The 18,243-nt window shown below is 37.5% G+C and overlaps 1 long non-coding RNA gene across 3 annotated transcripts in view; it reads right to left on the bottom strand.

Moving 5' to 3' along the window:
• Positions 1-9,647: 9,647 nt before the first annotated feature.
• The window catches only part of LOC137850164 (uncharacterized), a 45,389-nt gene continuing 36,793 nt past the window's right edge, over positions 9,648-18,243 (bottom strand). For 2 of the 3 annotated variants that reach the window (XR_011092315.1, XR_011092314.1), the window contains exons 2-3: positions 13,514-13,707; positions 13,224-13,421 (exon numbers count right to left, since the gene is read on the bottom strand). This is a non-coding gene — a long non-coding RNA (uncharacterized lncRNA). Of the gene's footprint in view, positions 10,562-13,223; positions 13,422-13,513; positions 13,708-18,243 lie in introns of those variants that run through there. The other variant, XR_011092316.1, reaches the window with a different exon arrangement.

Raw genomic sequence — 18,243 nt, 5'->3', positions numbered from 1 at the left:
CAGAGATTTGACGTTTCCTACAAGTGACAGGGACTTCACTAAAGCAAATGCCTAGCAAAGTATACCACAGTGTGAATGGGCGTGGAAGAATAAATTCAGCATAAATGTAAATCCTGCTTAATACTTTCTTTCTCATGTGACAATTTTGATCACACTGGACACCTAGACACGTGATATAGAAATTCAGAAGTACCAGTGTGTGAACACCAGGTCTTGATTGTAACCTATCGTAATACTTGACACACACAAAATTATTGGTATACCTCCTTGAAATTTGTAGTAAGACATAGTACTATTCAAAAGATCATTTCAACTCCTGCATGTCCAGTTTGACTTTGTGAGTGAAACAATAACCTCTGACACACCATTTTTAAATCTCATTTACAGAAAAAGAAATTTTTTTCAAGCTCTGATTAGTTCTAAGTCTGGAGAAAAATGGACTTTAAAATTAAGGCATTCCTTCCTTCCAACCAGCTTCTTAATGCAGTCTTATTCACTAGTTCTGAAGAATATCCTGCTATGTCCTGAATATCCTGTTTTCATACAGAGGATAGTTTCCACAGCACTGCAAACAGAGCATTCAGAAGTTTCATTACAAACAAGCTCTCTGGGCAGAGCAGCCTGTGGCCTCACAGAGAATTTCAATTCCTTTCAAATTTCCTTTCAATTCCTTTCAAATTTCCTTTCAATTCCTTATCTGCACAAATAACTGCAAACATTTCAGGCAACAACTTTCATATTTTTCTCCTCAGGTATTCCCTCAGCTGGAAATATTAATCTCAAAACTCATATAATTCTATTTTAGCATCTTCTGGAGGTGCTGTGTGTGTGTGTGTTTTCTTGGTGGGAGCTTCGGAAATGATGCTATCTTTTTACCAACTAATCTTTAAAATTGTTTTCTACAAAGAGTTTCTTTTTAGATTTCTTACTGTTACTCTGTTTCATCATAATAATATCCCACTTTTAATCTCCAGCTAGGACTTCTTTCGAAGATGATGCTTTAGGTTATATCATTACATTTTTCAATAGATTAGAGTCAGAGGTAGAAAAACGTAGGTGTTGAGTCTCTCTTTTATTTTCTGACATTCTAACAGCCTATAAATCTGGATTGCCTCTTTTTCTTCACAGATGTGTGGGATACTTACAAATTCTTCCTGTATTCTTCCAAATATCTAGGATTAGACTGTACAAAATGCCAAAAAAAAATCTAATTCCCCCTTGGAACTAAACTGACTCTATGTAGGTGCATGCAGAGCTCATTCCCTGAGAAAATAAAAGATAGGAGGAAGAGAGGTCACTCTGTGTGAGGAAATCCTGCCCAAATTGCACAGATTGTCAAAGATACCCTTACTACTCCTACCATGGTTAGGTATCTGCTATTAAATGACAAATTTAGATGCCTCTCCATGGATCTGGATAGGGTCACTTGGTGATGAAGTGAGTTTAGACTGGTGTTGCATGACTAAATAACATTCTTATGTCCCCCAAATCACAATATTGAGATATAAGAAGTAGGGAAAATGTTACAAGTAAAGCAAAGATCTTAGACCAGTGCTCAAGAAACACTCAGCAGACAACACTTATAAAAGCCATTGAATCTTCAGATTATCTGTATTCTGTATGACAAAGAGTGGAAATTAGCACTTTTCTGTTACTTTTAATTGTTTTGCCTGTTACAAAGCACTCATACATGGACTGAATTCTGTATACACAAATCAAGCAGAGACAGCTCAAAGTCTAGGACAGCCTAGGGATAAAGACTGACCCCCTTCCAGTAATGGAAATGCAAAGGCACACCACTTAATAAAGCTCAAATTGCTCAGCACCAAATGACCACAAAATATAGGCTATCTGTAGTATGAACCTGCACCTTCAAACTTCTCAATTCACAACAGATTTTTTTAAATATAAGATCTGTCAGGTAACAACTTCTGTTGATGTTCCAAAGTTGCTAACAATACTAGCCCAGAAACTACTGCTGAACACAGTTCAGCTCCTGCCACCACATACCAGAACTGACACCTTACCACAAGTCAAGATAGTCTAATTTGGCCAGTTTTTCAGTCAGCTTCACAGAGCACCAAATAAAAATGTTATTGACATTTAAAACTAAATTACTTAAAATATTGCGTTTTGTTTTTTGTTTTATTTTTATCTAATTTTCTGGAGTAATAGCCTGTTTTACAAAGACATTTCATGGTTCAGCAGAAAGGAATCCTTTCTGACAGTCAGGGTCCTCACACCATGCTTTTCTGGGGCTGAAGATCATGTTTTTGCACTAGTTCCATAGACAGTCAGTGTCTCCATGGCTGTTTGTAAGTAGAGTTAATAATGAAAGTTGCAAAATGATCTTTTATGGTATTGCCAGGGCTAATACATAAGTGCAGAGGTTTGTGATTGTTCCTGACCTTCAGACAGATGGAAAGGCTTCTGCAACATCAGCCCAACAAAAAATCTACACGATTCTAACACAGCTTAAGCTGCAAGCACAGTGTTATGGAGATCTAAATAATAATAATAATAATAATAATAATAATAATAATAATAATAATAATAATAATAATAATAATAATAATAAATGAAAAGTTAAGTGTGTTGTGTAGTTATTTACAGACTTGTTGAGTGCTCACAGATTTCTACAAATGAGGCACCATTAATTCCTCTATTACTGCCATACTTTTGAAAAAAAAAAAAAAAAAAAAAAACACAAAACAGAAACAAAACCTCCACATATGTCCAAAATCTAAAATACCCACTTTAACATCTGAATATATGAGACAATAGCCCACAGATCTAAATAAAAGGATTTTTCCTTCTCTCTGTATATGTTTCTTACTGGGCCACATGAATCAGAGGAATATCTGATCAGAAGAATATATAATAGAAACAGTGATTGTGAAAGAAGGTTGGAGAGTTTCCTTCTGATGAAAGCACCAATCTAGTTTTCCAAAGTGACTAATTTAAGCATTAACAATATTTGCACATATTCACTGAAGACACGAGTTTCTTGATACGACTTCTGATAGAAAACCTGATTTGCAAACTATTACATGCCTCAAATTCCCAGATACACTGTGGAGATAAATGTTTATACATTCTTCTTACTGAAGCAAATGGATAAATGTATATACCTTATAAGGCAAAATCAAGAAAAAAATTAACATTCCTGTGGTCTCTGTTTGGCCAAGGTTGACACAGATCTGCTTGAATGTTGGATAAAGTAACTGATTTAGTTACAGTTTTAAAAGGACAAATCCAGACAAACAAATTAATTTTCACCTTTCTGAAGATATCATTCTAGCTTACTGACCTGAAAAAATCAAGTTGCATTCTCAGAATTCATACCAGTATAGCCTTACCCTTTCCATTTGTTTTTATCTTGGCACCAGTCTGAAGCCTCAGAGATCCTATGTCAAAAGAGACAATAAATGAGGAGTCTACACAACTGGTAACACCAACATTGGTTGAAAGGCAATTTCAGTGCAACTGAAAGCTTAATATCACCCACAGTTTGGTTTCCTGTGATAGATATGCAATGAATTATGTCCACTGATTAAATAAATGGGCATAATTGTTTCCATCTGTGAGGCCAACACGCTGTAAATCTGGCTCCCCAAAATCCTCATACTCTGCGTAAGATAAACTATATCTATAAGACTCAGCAAAGTTTTGGATATAAACATGGCAAGTACAATTCAGACAGAGGCAAAAGAATAGTATGAACCTTCAACTTTATCAACTGCTGTGGAACAGCCTTGCCAAATTAAAAGCGTATAGTTGTTTTGAAAACTCCAGTTCTCTACTTTGCAGCACAGGTATAGATTCATTCTAAAGGAACTTTGAACGGCCATGTTTTTTTGGACCAAAATACTAGTAGTTGAATGCCTCAATAGCCCTATGTCACTAACTGCTTAAAAGCATCTGAAGATAACCACCCACTTCACAGATATGTCTCCCTTCATATAGGAAGAGTAATCATTAACCATGTTACTGGTTGTTACACTTACAAAAAAATAGATTTACCTTTTATTTTGATTGAAGGGTTTTGCTTCACTAAATACAGTTTATGTCTGGTTGATGCCATAACATTATTAAACATTATTAAACATTATTAAACATTATTAAACATTATTAAACTTAGCCAGTCAAACTCACTGTTGATGTGGATATGCTAAACCAATTTTGTTGTTTTTAGAGCAAATGACACACATTTCCCTGGGCATTATGAAAAAGAACTGTACCTGATTTTTTTTTCTATTAATTTTCCATTAAAATCAAGTCTACATTTTGCTGATATGTTTCTTTCGTCTGGAAATCAAAGACATTTTCAGGATATCAAAAATGCCAAAGGTTTTGTAAGAGTGAAATGTTGTCCTATTTGTATTAGTCAGTGCCTCCAGGCAGATGCCTTTTTGTTTAATCAAAGATGTTAGAATTTATGCTCATTAAAGTAGTATGCATCAGCTGATACTCCAGCCTACAGGTATTACACTGCAAGGCCACTGAGTTTTGAGAAAGGAAAGGAAATTCTTCCCAGCTTGCTACAAACAGGGAAAAATCACACAGAAGAGCTATTAAAGAGTCTGCAAACTAATGCTTTCAGGGAAAAATAAAATAAAATAAAATAAAATAAAATAAAATAAAATAAAATAAAATAAAATAAAATAAAATAAATAATAATAATAATAATAATAATAATAATAATAATAATAATAATAATAATAATAATAATAATAATAAAAAAGGCAGCAAAGCCCAGCTCAGGTAACAACAAAATGCAGGGCTCCTTCACCAACTTCGGGAACAGATCTCCCAAGAGCATTTTTTAAGATTAGAACAAATTGATTGGACTTTTAATTGCAAATACTGGAAAGCAGGAAAATATACTTTTCTTGGTTGGTTTCCACACAGCTACACTGAGTAAAAGTGCTATCACAAGACAGGAAGGGAACTCAGAAAAGATTTTCAATATTCTGCCAGGCTTTTAATCTCAAAGGACCCTATATGTCTTCAGTTTGATCCACCTTTCATTTTAGATCAAGTTAAATTAACTAGGTGAAAAAGTAGCATAAAGACTAATAGGACTGCCATTCATATCAGCCTCTTCACACCGTCAAAACATCTGCCATTGTACTTTTGCAAATCTCAGTATTGCGAGATCCTTCAGCAGCAATAATTTTCATTATGTTGAAAAGTTTTATACTGTCATCAGATTTTGTCACCTCTTCATTCATGGCCTTTTCATTTATAAAAATGTTAAGTGGCACAGATCAGAGTGGGACCTCATGCTTCACCTTTCTTTCTGCTCTGAAAGCTATCCATTTATCTCTTTTCATTGTTTTCTGACTTTTAAGCAGTTATTAATTCATGAGAGCACCTTCCTTGCTCATTTTCTGTTCCATTTCTTTACGAGATTTTACAGACAGACCTTGCCAAAGCTTTTTCAAAATTCACCTACAGTAGATCTTTTTTCTTGCACATTTTGAGTGTTTCTATATTGTATAAATTTTGAAATGTATTACTTTCTTCTACAATATTCTAACATTGTAGAATTCCTTGCCATTGCATTAATATTATTCTGTGTGCTTATTCATTTCATTCTTTTCCTGTTATTTTTATAAAACTGATAGACTTAAATCCTTTCTAATAAACAGTTCTCTAGAACATCCTTAGACACTTTTTAAGTATACTAGTAGTATTTTTGTCCCCTCCTATTTGTCTGATACAGATGTTATTTTGACAAGAAATAATACTGCTATCCATTGAAATCCAGCCATTCTATATCTGAAATCCTTTCAAAACCCTGAGTAAATATCCTGTTGTCCAAGAAACATCTTAATACTTTTTTTTTTTTTTTTTTTTTTTGCTAAGGCATATGCCACTGACATTAGTTCTTTAAACTCCTTTCCCAATAAAGAATATAAATAGCTTAGATTTGTCAGCTGATTTTTCCTATAACAAACACTTATGCTGAGTATTCATTACTTTATTTATTTATTTATTTGTTTGTTTATTCCCCTGGCCTTACTGTCCTTGAGTTATCTTTCAAAGCTTCAGCCAGGTATCAGTACCATGGACTTTCTGGCAGGCTTTCTGCTTCTGATGTGTTCTTCAAATCTATTTTTATGACTAGTTTATATGCTTTTAGCAATTTTCTCATCAAAATCTTTTTGGCTTCCTTGCTATGAATTAACTTTTAACTTCCCAGAGTTCATGTCTAATTCCACTTTCCTCTTTTAAGCAGAATTTTAAAGATGCATTCTCACTTTCAAGACCCTCCTTCTTTCTGTTCTTTTAACATAGTCTTTTTTCTTTCTGAAGATCCACTTCAAGTCCTTTCTGATTTATGATACACTTACTTTGAACCTAAAACATTGATTTGCAGTGCATATTAACTCTGACACAGAAAAAATAGTCTGAGCCATCAACAGCCTCCATGCTGTCTCCAATGTTTTTATGCTTTTAGCAACTGTTTCTAGTTAGTTTTCTCACGTAAGGCAGCTTTGCTATCATGCCATTTTTTGCTTTTTTTTTTTTTTTCTCTTACTAGGATATTGAATCTGACTACACTGCTATAAATGGCTGATAATTATGTCTTGAACCAGTCTATATGTTGGTCAAAACTAAATAATGAGCTGTTTTTCTGCCTGCCTATGTGCTCTAAGGATTGGAGGCAATAGTGTTTGAATATATAACCACTGTATCATAGTAATGTAACTCCTCTGAATCTTAAATGGACTGGGGAAGCTACAGCATCTGATATTATTCATCTGTTTCCTTCTTTGCCCCAGTCTACGGACAAGGATTCCTTAGCATATAGGGAAAGCTCTCACAGCCTTTCTGGGAAAGCAGCACACCCGGATGACTCTCTGAAGTGAACACTAATGCTTACAGCATGGGAACAAAAGAAGGAAATGAAGATCTGCATGCAGTTACATGACTACAACCTCATCAAGATGTGACGGGATAGCTCATACAACTAGAGTCCTCCAGATAACTGGAAGAAATCTCATATTTACAGACCCCAATATCTGCTGAAGGGACAATATAGTATGGCACAGATTTCTGGAGTGCATTATGATAACATCCCAACACAGGTGATCAAGAAGTCAAGTAAAGACACCCTGAATGGATAAATAAGGAGCTCCTGACTGAATACAAGCATAAACAGGAAGTGGAGACAGTGGCAGGTAACCCAGAAGAAACATGAAGTCACTGCCCAAGTGTGCAAAGATGGGATTAGAAAAGCCAAAACCCATCTGGAGGTAAATCTGGTGAGGAATATGAAAGTCAACAATAAGCATTTCTACAGGTACCAAGCATTAAATGGAAAACTAGAGAAAATGTGAGCCCACTGCTGAATGGCACAGGGATGCTGTCAATGAAAACATAAAAGACCAAGGTACTCAGTGCATTCTTCCCCTCACTCTTTTCTGGTAAGACTGGTTTTTAGGAGTCCCAGGCCCCTGAGACCAGGGGGGAGGTCTGTTACCCTTAGTAGAGGTTGATCAGGTTAGGGTGCATTTGAATAAACTGGACTTACATGAGTCCATGGGACTTGATGGGATACACCCAGCTAAGGGAGTAGCTCTTTGCAAGGCCACTCAATTATCTTGGAATGGTGGACAGCGTTGCCCTGACAGGCGTTGCCATCTGCAAATGACAGCATTTGCAGTTTTAAAGACTGAAATGGAGCAGGTTGCCCTGAGCAATCTGGGCTGGCCTGTGTGGGACTCCCTGATACCCCTTTCCATCTGGGTTAGCATACATAGGTAGCATTTCATGGGCACTGGCTCTACACTTTCACTGGCACCACTTAGATACAGGGGTTATCAGTCTCCTCCATGCTCTGCTCTACCTCTATAGGTGTGGAATTTCCACCCATAGGAATCTTAATTCAGTTATAATATCTGATACTTTCTGTAATTTATTCAGGTTCTTTTCCAGTAGAAATATTTACTCAGTCTTTCGTATGCTATTGTTAGTAGCATCCTTCTGAAAATCTGCCTTCCACCTACTTTCTAACATGCCTACAGAATCTTTTATAATCCAGGCATCCTACTCCACTCATTTTAGCTTTTAGACTTCCAGTCTGTAACCTTAAAGTAAAAAATAAAAATAAAAATAAAATAAATAAAATAATAATAAAAAAATAAGCTCTAAAATGTAGTCTGTGTATTTCACAAATGTCAAAATAGCTCATTGATGTCCATGTGAGCAGATGATAGTTCTATTGAAAATAAATTCTGATATTTGGCAGAACAAAGAAAACCTATCAAAAAAAAATAATGAACAAATGGAGTTTTTGTGCACATTGCAGTGTCCCACTCTTGAAGCTAAGCTGTAAACTTGGCACCCCACAGAGTATAAGGAGATGGGCTTTACAAACCATAGGACTCAAAACTAGATACCATAAGTCTGGGTTGTAAGACTTTATGAAGCATTATGTAGATTTAAAATAGAGATGTGAAACATCACCTTCCCAAAATAGTTTTGCTCATCTAGAAGTGAGAAGATTAGTAGGTAGACAATAAATAGATAGTATTTAAACATTCCAATAGAGGAAAAAGTTCCATTTTATCATTTTGAAAACACATGCATAGTTGTAGCTATTGTTTTGCATTAAGATACACATTTCTGGAATATATATTACTTATGACAGTATTTATATAAGACTGGACTTTGTTAGTACAAACATAATGCTGTAAGAAAATTACAAATATATATATATATATATAAATGGTAACTAGCAGTAGCACAGTATGCATACAATGCCTGTAGGTAAAGTGAGTGAATGAGCTCCAGGAAAATGAGATAAGACTTGTCAATATATTATTCCAATAACTTGTTGAACCAGATACTCCTTTCTGTGCCTGGCACAGAATAAAACATAACTGTTTTGACCAAGGCTTTTTTTTTGTTTTAGTTTGGTTTTGTTGCATGAATTCCTTATATCATGCTGTTGTGTTGCCTGACAAGTACTTAGTGTGCGAATTCCAGCCTGCTGTGATTTTTGTCTTTGCTTTTGTCTTTGCTTATTTGTTCTCGTACACTGAGTGGAGGAATGTAGGCTCACAGGAACTAATGAGGTAATTTGTAAACCTGTCAGAAAAAGACATCAGGATTAATCTAGGGTGGTCTGGTGGAAGGGGAGATGAGGATTACAGTGGCCTTATATCACCTCTGCAGCAAGATCCTTGTTTCTGTATCAAGACAGGCTTTTACATGCATAGGCAAATATAAGAGCCTGACATTTTTGCTCTGCAGGAATACATGATTGCCAGCCAATATGCATCCACAGGGAGGCCCAAAATAACATCTGAATTCCCCTATCCTGTTGGGGGAAAAAAATCCTACATGAAGTTTCCACTTCTGTTCTGCATATCTCCTTCTTTGTGCCTCTTAGCCTGTAGAGCTATACAGTGTGTAAACTCTGCAGTGCATGTGATAGTCCATCTCAAGCACTCCTATTCTTTGCAAGAATGTCTGCTTGGGACCCTCCTGGAGGAGTCTTCTCAAGGATGAAGTTGTGCCAAAATCCATAAGGGCTTGCTTATCGCCATCCAACTTTTATTCTATACAATTCTTAGCAACAATAGCATGTTTTTTGAGAATGCACTAAATGGCAAAGTAAGACTCTACTACTAATGTTCTGTGTATTTCATTTTCTTAAGAGGAACTTAGGAGAGCAGTCCCTCATCCAACTTCATGTCTGTTAGTTTTATTCTGCAGAGAAGCAAGAGGGATCCTCTACATCTGTTGTTATTCTTTGTTTTTCATAGGAAGCAAAAAGTCTTGTTGGCTTTATTGTAGCTTCATTTTGTCTACTCACATTCTCAGAAGAGACATCTGGGGACAAGGCTATAAAAATGAGTGAAAGCAGAAGGGCTATGAAAGGCAGTAGATGTGGTTTTATAACAACCCATGAGGACAGACCCACTAGGAAGAAAATCTTTAGAGGGGAAACTACTATATGAAACTCAGATGATTAGGATGCTTGGATGATTCCTGTCTTACTTGTATTAGGAGGTAATTAATGGGTTATTATGAATAAGAAAAAATTACTTTGTTATTCTATTACTTGGCATGCCTTATCAATATCTGTTTGCATGTTTCCACACTGAACATTTGATGAGTCATTGATGGTGTGCCCAACAAAGGGCCTTTGGGATAGCAATAGTTTTTTGCCTTGCAGAATTCATAGGGCCCATCTGGGAGTGAGTTTTGTTTCCCCTATGCTTGACACAGGTGCTCAGAATCCTTTGTGTCTCTTGGTACAACCACCATCTCTTCTAAGACAAGAGCAGGAGAGAAAGATCAATCTTTAGGAATTCTTACAGGTTTATTTACACTGTACACTTGAGTCGACTGGTTTATTGACAGCTCTTTGAAGGCAGTTTAAACTCCTTGTCATATGCCATGTTCTCATTTTCTCAGTTCCTTGAAGATTGCCATAAAAATAAGGACTAAGAATATAAAAAATAATCATTATGATTTAATAAGAATCTTCACAAATAGTTTATACTTTAAAGAGGAGAAAGCAGAAAGTTGATCTCTTGCCCTGGAAAAAAAAAAAAAAGAAAAAGTAAAAGGATTATAGTCAAGAAAGATATATCTATGGTTGATCCTGTCTTGCTAGGCACAGATGGAGTAAATGATATCTTCAGGCATCTCCTGGCCTTTCAGCTGTATGATGTACATCTTTGTTTTTAGGTACTGAATGTATTGGAGCTCTTTTCAGCAGAATGAACTTTTCTTGAACATCTGTGAGCTGATGAAAAGTATCTTATGAAATCTTTCCCCCTGAGAAGTTATTTAATTAATGTTGCATTGTTGCAAATCATTATTTTGTTTTTCTTTAGCCATCTTTTATTTTTCAAGGGACAGGTTATTTTTAAGTGAGGATTCATTCCCCAATCAATTAGTCAAGTCCTTAGAAAATATTCTGTATAACATTTAGTAAAGCCAGCAACTTCATGTAGGAATTACAGGTACCTGTGTGGAGCTTTTGCATCCAAGATATCACTGATAAGGAACTTGTAGAGACCTTAGGAGTTTTATTTATCAGGCTGAAGAAGTCATGCAAGGGCAAAGGGAATAAAAGTTTCCACCATAGCATCTTGTTAATTAGTTGCCAACTTGTTTTAAGGACAAGGCATAGTTCAGCTACTTTATCTATTCTGTTCATTATCTCTCTCCTGAGCTTATAAAACAATAGGATAATAATTTCATTTGTATGATGGTGATAGCTGTCCAGCAGGAGCAAGTCTGAGACTCTCAATTCATTTCCCAAAACCCATCCATTACTTAGTCATAATGACTTAAACACTGGGATTCAGCTGAGTCAGATACATTAATCATATTATGCTGTGCTGTCTGGAGTCTTTGTTAGGCAATGTTTACATTATTTGCACATAAAATTCTGTTCATGTGTTTCTGATTCCTCCTTCCCACATATGATACTTCTATAAACACCTTAAACATGGGCAAATATTGCAGAACAGTATCTGTATATCTGTAAATGGTGATTCAATAAATTGTTCACTTTGTTTTCATATACATTTGAAAGTGTATTCCATGGCAGGTAGTGAGAAAAAAATAAAATAAAATAATTTGAAGATAGGGCTATGTACATTCTCTGAACACGTGTTTGCAAAGAGAGAATTATGTAAGCTACATTTGGCTGATGTAGTTGCCAAGCTTCTCTCTATCATAGCTGAAAAGTCCTGGCAGCCAGGTGAAGTCCCTGGTGACTGGAAAAAGGGAAACATCACATCCATTTAAAAAAAAAAAGGTAGAAAGAAGGACATGGAGAATTACAGACCAGTGAGCCTCACCTCTCTGCCTAGCAAGATCATATAATAGATCCTCCTGTAGGCAATGTCAAGGTACATGCAAGACAAGAGGTGATCTGAGACAGCCAGCACAGCTTCACAAAGGGTAAATCATGCCTGACCAATCTGATGGTCTTCTGAGATGAAGTGACTGCATCAGTTGACAAGGAAAGACAGAGTGATGTAATCTACCTGGATTTCTGTAAGACCTTTGACACAGTCCCACACAATATCCTGATCTCCAAATTGGAGAAATATGGATTTGATGGGAGAACCATTTAGTGGATAAGGAGTTGGCTTGAAGGTCACACACAGAGAGTGGTGGTCAATGGCTCTGTGTCCAAAAGGAGGCCGGTGACAAGAGGTGTTCCTCCAGGGTCTGTCTTGGGACCAGTGCTGTTTAATATTTTTATTAACAACACAGACAACTGGATCTAGTGCACCCTTAGCAAGTTTGCAGATGACACCAAGCTGAGTGGTGCAGCTGATACAACAGAAGGAAGGGATGCCATCCAAAGGGACCTGGAAAAGTTGGAGAAGTGGGCCCATGTGAACCTAATAAGGTTTGATAATTCTAAGTGTAAGGTGCTGCACCTGGTTTGGGGCAATCCCAGACATGAGTACAGACTCAGAGAACTCACTGACAGCAGCTCTGTGAAGAAGGACTTGGGGGTTCTGGTGGATCAAGAGCTCAACATGAGCCAGCAGTGTGTGCTTGCAGCTCCAAAGGCCAACTGCATCCTGGTCTGCATCACCAGAGGAGTGGCCAGGAGGTCAAGGGAGGTGATTGTCCCCCCATGCTCTGCCCTTGTGATGCCCTACTTAGAGTACTGTGTCCAGGTCTGGGGCACCCAGTACAAGAAAAATGTGTGAAAACAGGTCCAGAGGAGGGCTACAAAGCTGATCAGAAGGCTGGAGCACCTCACCAATGAAGAAAGGCTGAGACAGCTGGGGATGTTCAGCCTGAAGGAAAGAAGGTTCTGGGATGACCTCATTGCGGCTTGTCAGTACTTAAAGGGGGCTTATAAAAAGGATAGAGAACAACTTTTTGCTCAATCAGATAATAACAGGACAAGGGGAAATTGTTTTAAACTAAAAGAGGGGAAATATAGATTAAAAGTTTGGAGAAAACTCTTCAGAGGGTGGTGAGGCCCTGGCACAGGTTGCCCAGAGAAGCTGTGGATGCCCCATTCCTGGAGGTGTTCAAGACCAGGCTGGATTGGGCGTTGGGCAACCTCATCTAGTGGGTGGCATCCCTACCTATTGCAGGGGGGGTTGGAACTAGAGGATACTTAAGGTCCTTTCCAACCCCAGCCATTCTATTTTTCTATATTATGATTCTATGATATAAGCATGTATTCACATTTATCTTGAAAGCCCTTTGTGGATTTAAAGAGTCCTTAAACCAATTAATAGATGCAATGCAGGTAATTTGGATTATTACACTATACACAGTACACATTAACAGTAAGGCTGATAGTCACAGCAATTAATTCCAAAGAAACTGAAAGTCTTAGCAAACACTGTGGCAAAGTTCACTTTCAGATCACTCATAAATAGAAGAGAGCAAATGGATAAATCTTTGACCTGTGGGGAGAAAAAAAAAAAATAAAATGTTTGCCAGGTTCTCTTATTGCACTTTTTCTTTCAGCTCTTTCCTTCACTTGTGTCTCACTTACCTTAGGCACAGAAAGACCCACCATTATCTCCAGTGAATGAATCTGGAAGGAGATGCTGTTGGCTATAGCCTAAATGGAGCTCATCCATGAGAGGCGAGAAAGGGTAAAGCTGAGAAGAAGCTTAAAACTTGTGGTTGTATTAATGTTTATGAGAACAGAGTATCGATGCAGGGTTGTGTGAAGGTCAGCAATATCTACAATAGAAAAAGACAAAAACTTGAAAGAAATTACACCAGCACTGAGAAATCTATCATACAGAGTGATCAAAAGGAATAAAAACTTACTGATGAAAGAGGAAATTGAGCATGAAACACATTTGTGACTCATTCCAATATAATCAATACAATGTATTAATGTTTTTGTTGAATCTTTAATTTGAACAAATACAGAAATTGACAGTGATGGAGTAATAGAGGCAAACAAGTTATCAAAAAATATATGTGCAAAGCAGTATATGTAAAACAACTAGAAAGATGTAAAAGTAATGAATATTACAGTAAAAATCTTCTTATCTTTTTAAGAAAAGACAATAATCACCTTAAATCTTATAAACTGAAAAAAAATACTTTATTTAATATGCATCTGCTTCGAAGATGTATTCATGTGAATAATCCCATTTTAAAACATAGGAACACTTATGTAATTAAAACCCCTTGCTAGCAAATATTTTAGGAGTATTTACTCTAGGCCCTCTAATCCCTCATCTTTTTTCTTTCATCCAGTCATTTGGCTCCATCAGTTTTAGCAGCAGTACTAACATCAGCTGATGTGCTGTATTATCATTTGCCCACACTTTTAATGTTCTGTCTGAGAGTAGCAGAGGAGCTGCTGAGCTGAGTGAGGTGGTCCCCACTGAGAATGTCCAGAGCCACCACGAAGGGCCTCCTGGGGTGCAGAAATCACCACCTGCCTGCCAGTGTCTTGGTGAGTGCCTTTGATATCCTTCTGTATATCAGGATGTTCTCAGTCTTGTGTTTGGAAGAGTGATGCCCTGGCATCTATACAGAGACATTGCTCAGGCCAGTTGCACATGGTTTGAGTGTGAAGGGTGCTCAGGGAATTCCATATCTGTCCCTGAGAGCCTCTGTTGGTGCTTCAGAGCTTGCACCATATGCAGCTAACCTCTGACAGGGTGTGCAATTTTGGGTCTTCTCTCTAGCACAAGCATTGAGACCTCATCCAATGTCCTCACATTGCCAGTGAAATTTTTGCTATTGTACACCCTACATAGCACCACTTTCCCACCTGCTCTAGGCCTCCCTTATGAAGAACTGCTGTGAAAATATAGCAGGATGACTCTCCTTCTCACAGGAGCGTCAATGTCAGCATAGCTTGGTGTTCTGCTGCTGCTTTCCTGAGATTGACATTAAAAGATATAAGTGACCACTGAAGCAGTACATCCTGCCAGAAACATACTGACAGGAAAAAAAAAAAAAAAAACATAATAATAATCTCTCAACTTTTTTAGAGTTTTCTATGCCGTATTTTCTCAGGTGTTTGTCTCTCCTTTTCTCTCCTTTGCCTCCTGACAGCCACTGCTAGTGTTACTATACCCATTCTGTGTACCTGTCAGTATTTTCTCCTTCTGTCCATTTTCTTTCAATCGTCATAAGGACATCTGCCCCACCTTTGAGGTGTCTAACTCTAGGGTTCCTGTCCCAGGCACTGAAATTATTTCTGTCCTTGTACTCCTCCTCCCTCCCCTGCATGATGTTGTTACCTCTTCCCCCCATGAGACCACCTGACTGCATGAAAGGGCTGCCTTTGATCTTTAAGCGTTGAGTAGATATGTGTAATATAATTTGCAGTGACATTTCAATGAGTGTCCAACTACAGTTCTAAGGAATCAAAACAGGAAGCAGAAGCTTAATTTTATAATATAACAAGATCACATCAGAGCATGTTGGGGGGGGGGGGGGAGGAAGAGAAGGAGAAGAAGGAGAAGGAGGGGGGTACGTGATGAATAAATATTCCCCGGAGCTCTGACCAGCATAAGGTCAATGAAAGTCAGAAAAGCAAATATGCAAGATTCTACATTTCCAGAGTTTTATCACCGATATTTGAGTCATGGATTTGCTATAGGGGAAGCTCCTTTTCAGGAACAACTAGGCCAGGTTAACCAAAGACTAGCTGTCTCATCAGTCCCATCATTCTTTGCCCACAAAACTACATACCCAAACTGGCTATCAGCCCTCAGCAAATATTGCCTAACTTTTTCTCCATTGATATAGATGACCAATGTGATTCCCACTGAGCAGGCCACCAGGTGGCCTTTCTGAGTCCCCCTTACACCAAGGTACCTTGGAGCAGGTAGTGTGACACAAAAAAAACATTACTGCCAGCATCCAACATGAAGTCCACTATTTACTTGTGTTAACACCTGCAACTTGTTTCCAGTTACATAGGGCATCATCATATCCACTCTAGTAGGCACATTACACAACTTCTTTTCACTATTTCCTCGCATTGTTTCTTTTAGTACTTTTGCCCCACTTTTTCGTTTTTGACTCTTGCCCCACTTGTCATTGAGAAAAAGTAGATGAACAGACCTCACTTACAGTGTCTGGTAGAGATTTATGGTGCTTCCTCTCATTTCTGCCATTAGTCTGTGTGGGTAAAATCAATGGTACTTTCTCACTTGGCAGAAGCATCTTACACGTGATGTACGGAAATTATTGGCTCAGTATATGAGATCTGAATGCTAAACACTTCATTTCTTTCCCACTTGCTCCTCTACATCACATCTAACTTTTCCTGACTGTCTAACTTTGTGCAGTTACAGTCAGAGCAATTGTTCTTAGTCTGTATTTACCTTTGAAGGTCAATACTAACTATTCTACCCCACTACTTCCATTTCAGATCTGCAAGGACCTTGTCTGTCTTCTCTATATTTTTTTTCATCAGTCCAGAAAAAAGTATCACTTCACACTACACATCTTGCCAGGGAGCTGTTCTGCAATTCATACAAAAAAAAAAACAAACAAAAAAAAAACAAAAAAAAAAAACAGTCCAGTCTGCAGGGTACAATTAATTTCCCATTTTCTCACTCAGCCATTTTTAAAGAAAGAAAAGGAAAAAAAAAAAATATATATATATATATATATATATATATAAAATCAGTTAGGATTCAGTAATATTAGATTATTAGATTAGATACAAATTTATGGGAAACATATAATGAACATCCTTGGGCACTGTGACATTACAGCATTGTAGCAACAGACTTCTGATTTTAGGAAAGTTATGATTAAGTTTTATTTCAGTATGAGCTACACTATATTAGAATCATAGAATTGTATAATTATTACAGACTTGAGGAAAATGTATGGTGAAATGTATGGTGTATGGTCCTACTCAGTGCACTTAGTGCCTTTTACATACTTATTTAGATAGAGTATGCCAGGGATCAATACTAGGGCTAATATTGTCTATCTTCATTAATGACCTGGATGCTTGGACAGAGTGCACTTTCAGCACATTTTCAGATGACACTAAACTGGGATGAGTGGCTGATACACCAGCTGGGGGTGCTGCCATTCAAAGGAACCTGGACCGGCTGGGGAACAGGGCTGAAAGGAATCTTGTGAAATTCAGCAAGGAGAAATATAAAGTCCTGCATCTGACAAGAAATAACCCCAGGCACCTGTACATGCTGGTGACAGCAAGTTGGGAAGCAGCACTGCAGAAAAAAAAAAAAATCTATGGGTTCTAGAAGACAAAAAGTTCACAACAAGTCAGCAATGTGTATTCACAGCACAGAAGGTCAATAACCTTCTAGGTTGCCCTTCCAACCTCAATGATTCTATAATTCCAACTGAAAATATCTAAAATTCCTCTTTTCATACCTTGCCAAGAAAAAAAATAATGAATGTTCCAACATCAAATCATTACTAATCACACAATTTCTCCCCCTAATAGAAACTAACTTCAAGAGAGCTTTATTTTTCAAGGTTGTCATGTAGTAAGCAATTAAGCAATTAATTGGTATGTGTGTGTGTTTTGCTTGCTTGTGTTATGAGTGGCTACATTCCTTCAATTTGGAGCTTAATTTTAGAAGTTAGTCCATTCTTCAGAACCACATTACATCAGTGGTTCAAGACTCACTCTAAAGGTAATGCTGCTTTTCCCGAACGCCATCTAATCTGCTCCTGGAAGTTCAAAAGCCACACCTGCACACTAATTGAAATGATGAAAAAATTAGTCCTTAGTTTTTTCACTTGCATCACCCCCAGACACTCCCAGATCATGCCCTCCAGGTGGACTGAGAGGATATGGTCCATCCCCTCCAGTTCCTGACAAACAGCTGTTTGCTGTTGAGTCCCACCAGCAAACAGCAAGTGCTTACAATGCTAGGAAGAGAGATGAGGTGAAGCTAGGTTGCCATGATGAGGTATTCTGCATAACTCTTACTGAGTTCATGCTCAAATAAACTCCCGTTGTCTAGCGTAAACTCCTTTACCTGTTACCTCTGGTTTAGGACAGCTCATGCTCCTGGTAATGGCCCTTTGGCAGGATCAGTTGTTTCCACTGTGCCCTATGCTCCATTCTCCAGGAGTTGTCCTCTGTGCTACTTTTGAAGTCACCTTGGGCTCTGCTGGCAACATTAGGGCACATTGCTGAGTCCACATGTTCTCCTATCACTACTATGTCATTGATAAAAGCTTGCTTGGTTCTTAACAGAAATGGAAAGGAAAAAAAATAATAAAAAAATGTTGGTTGTTTTGAAGAAA

This window comes from Anas acuta, chromosome 1, assembly GCF_963932015.1.
Source record: "Anas acuta chromosome 1, bAnaAcu1.1, whole genome shotgun sequence".
Classification (NCBI taxonomy): domain Eukaryota; kingdom Metazoa; phylum Chordata; class Aves; order Anseriformes; family Anatidae; genus Anas; species Anas acuta.
The sequence above is the reverse complement of the archived record's forward strand: the minus strand, read 5'-3'. Positions and strand labels throughout refer to the sequence as shown.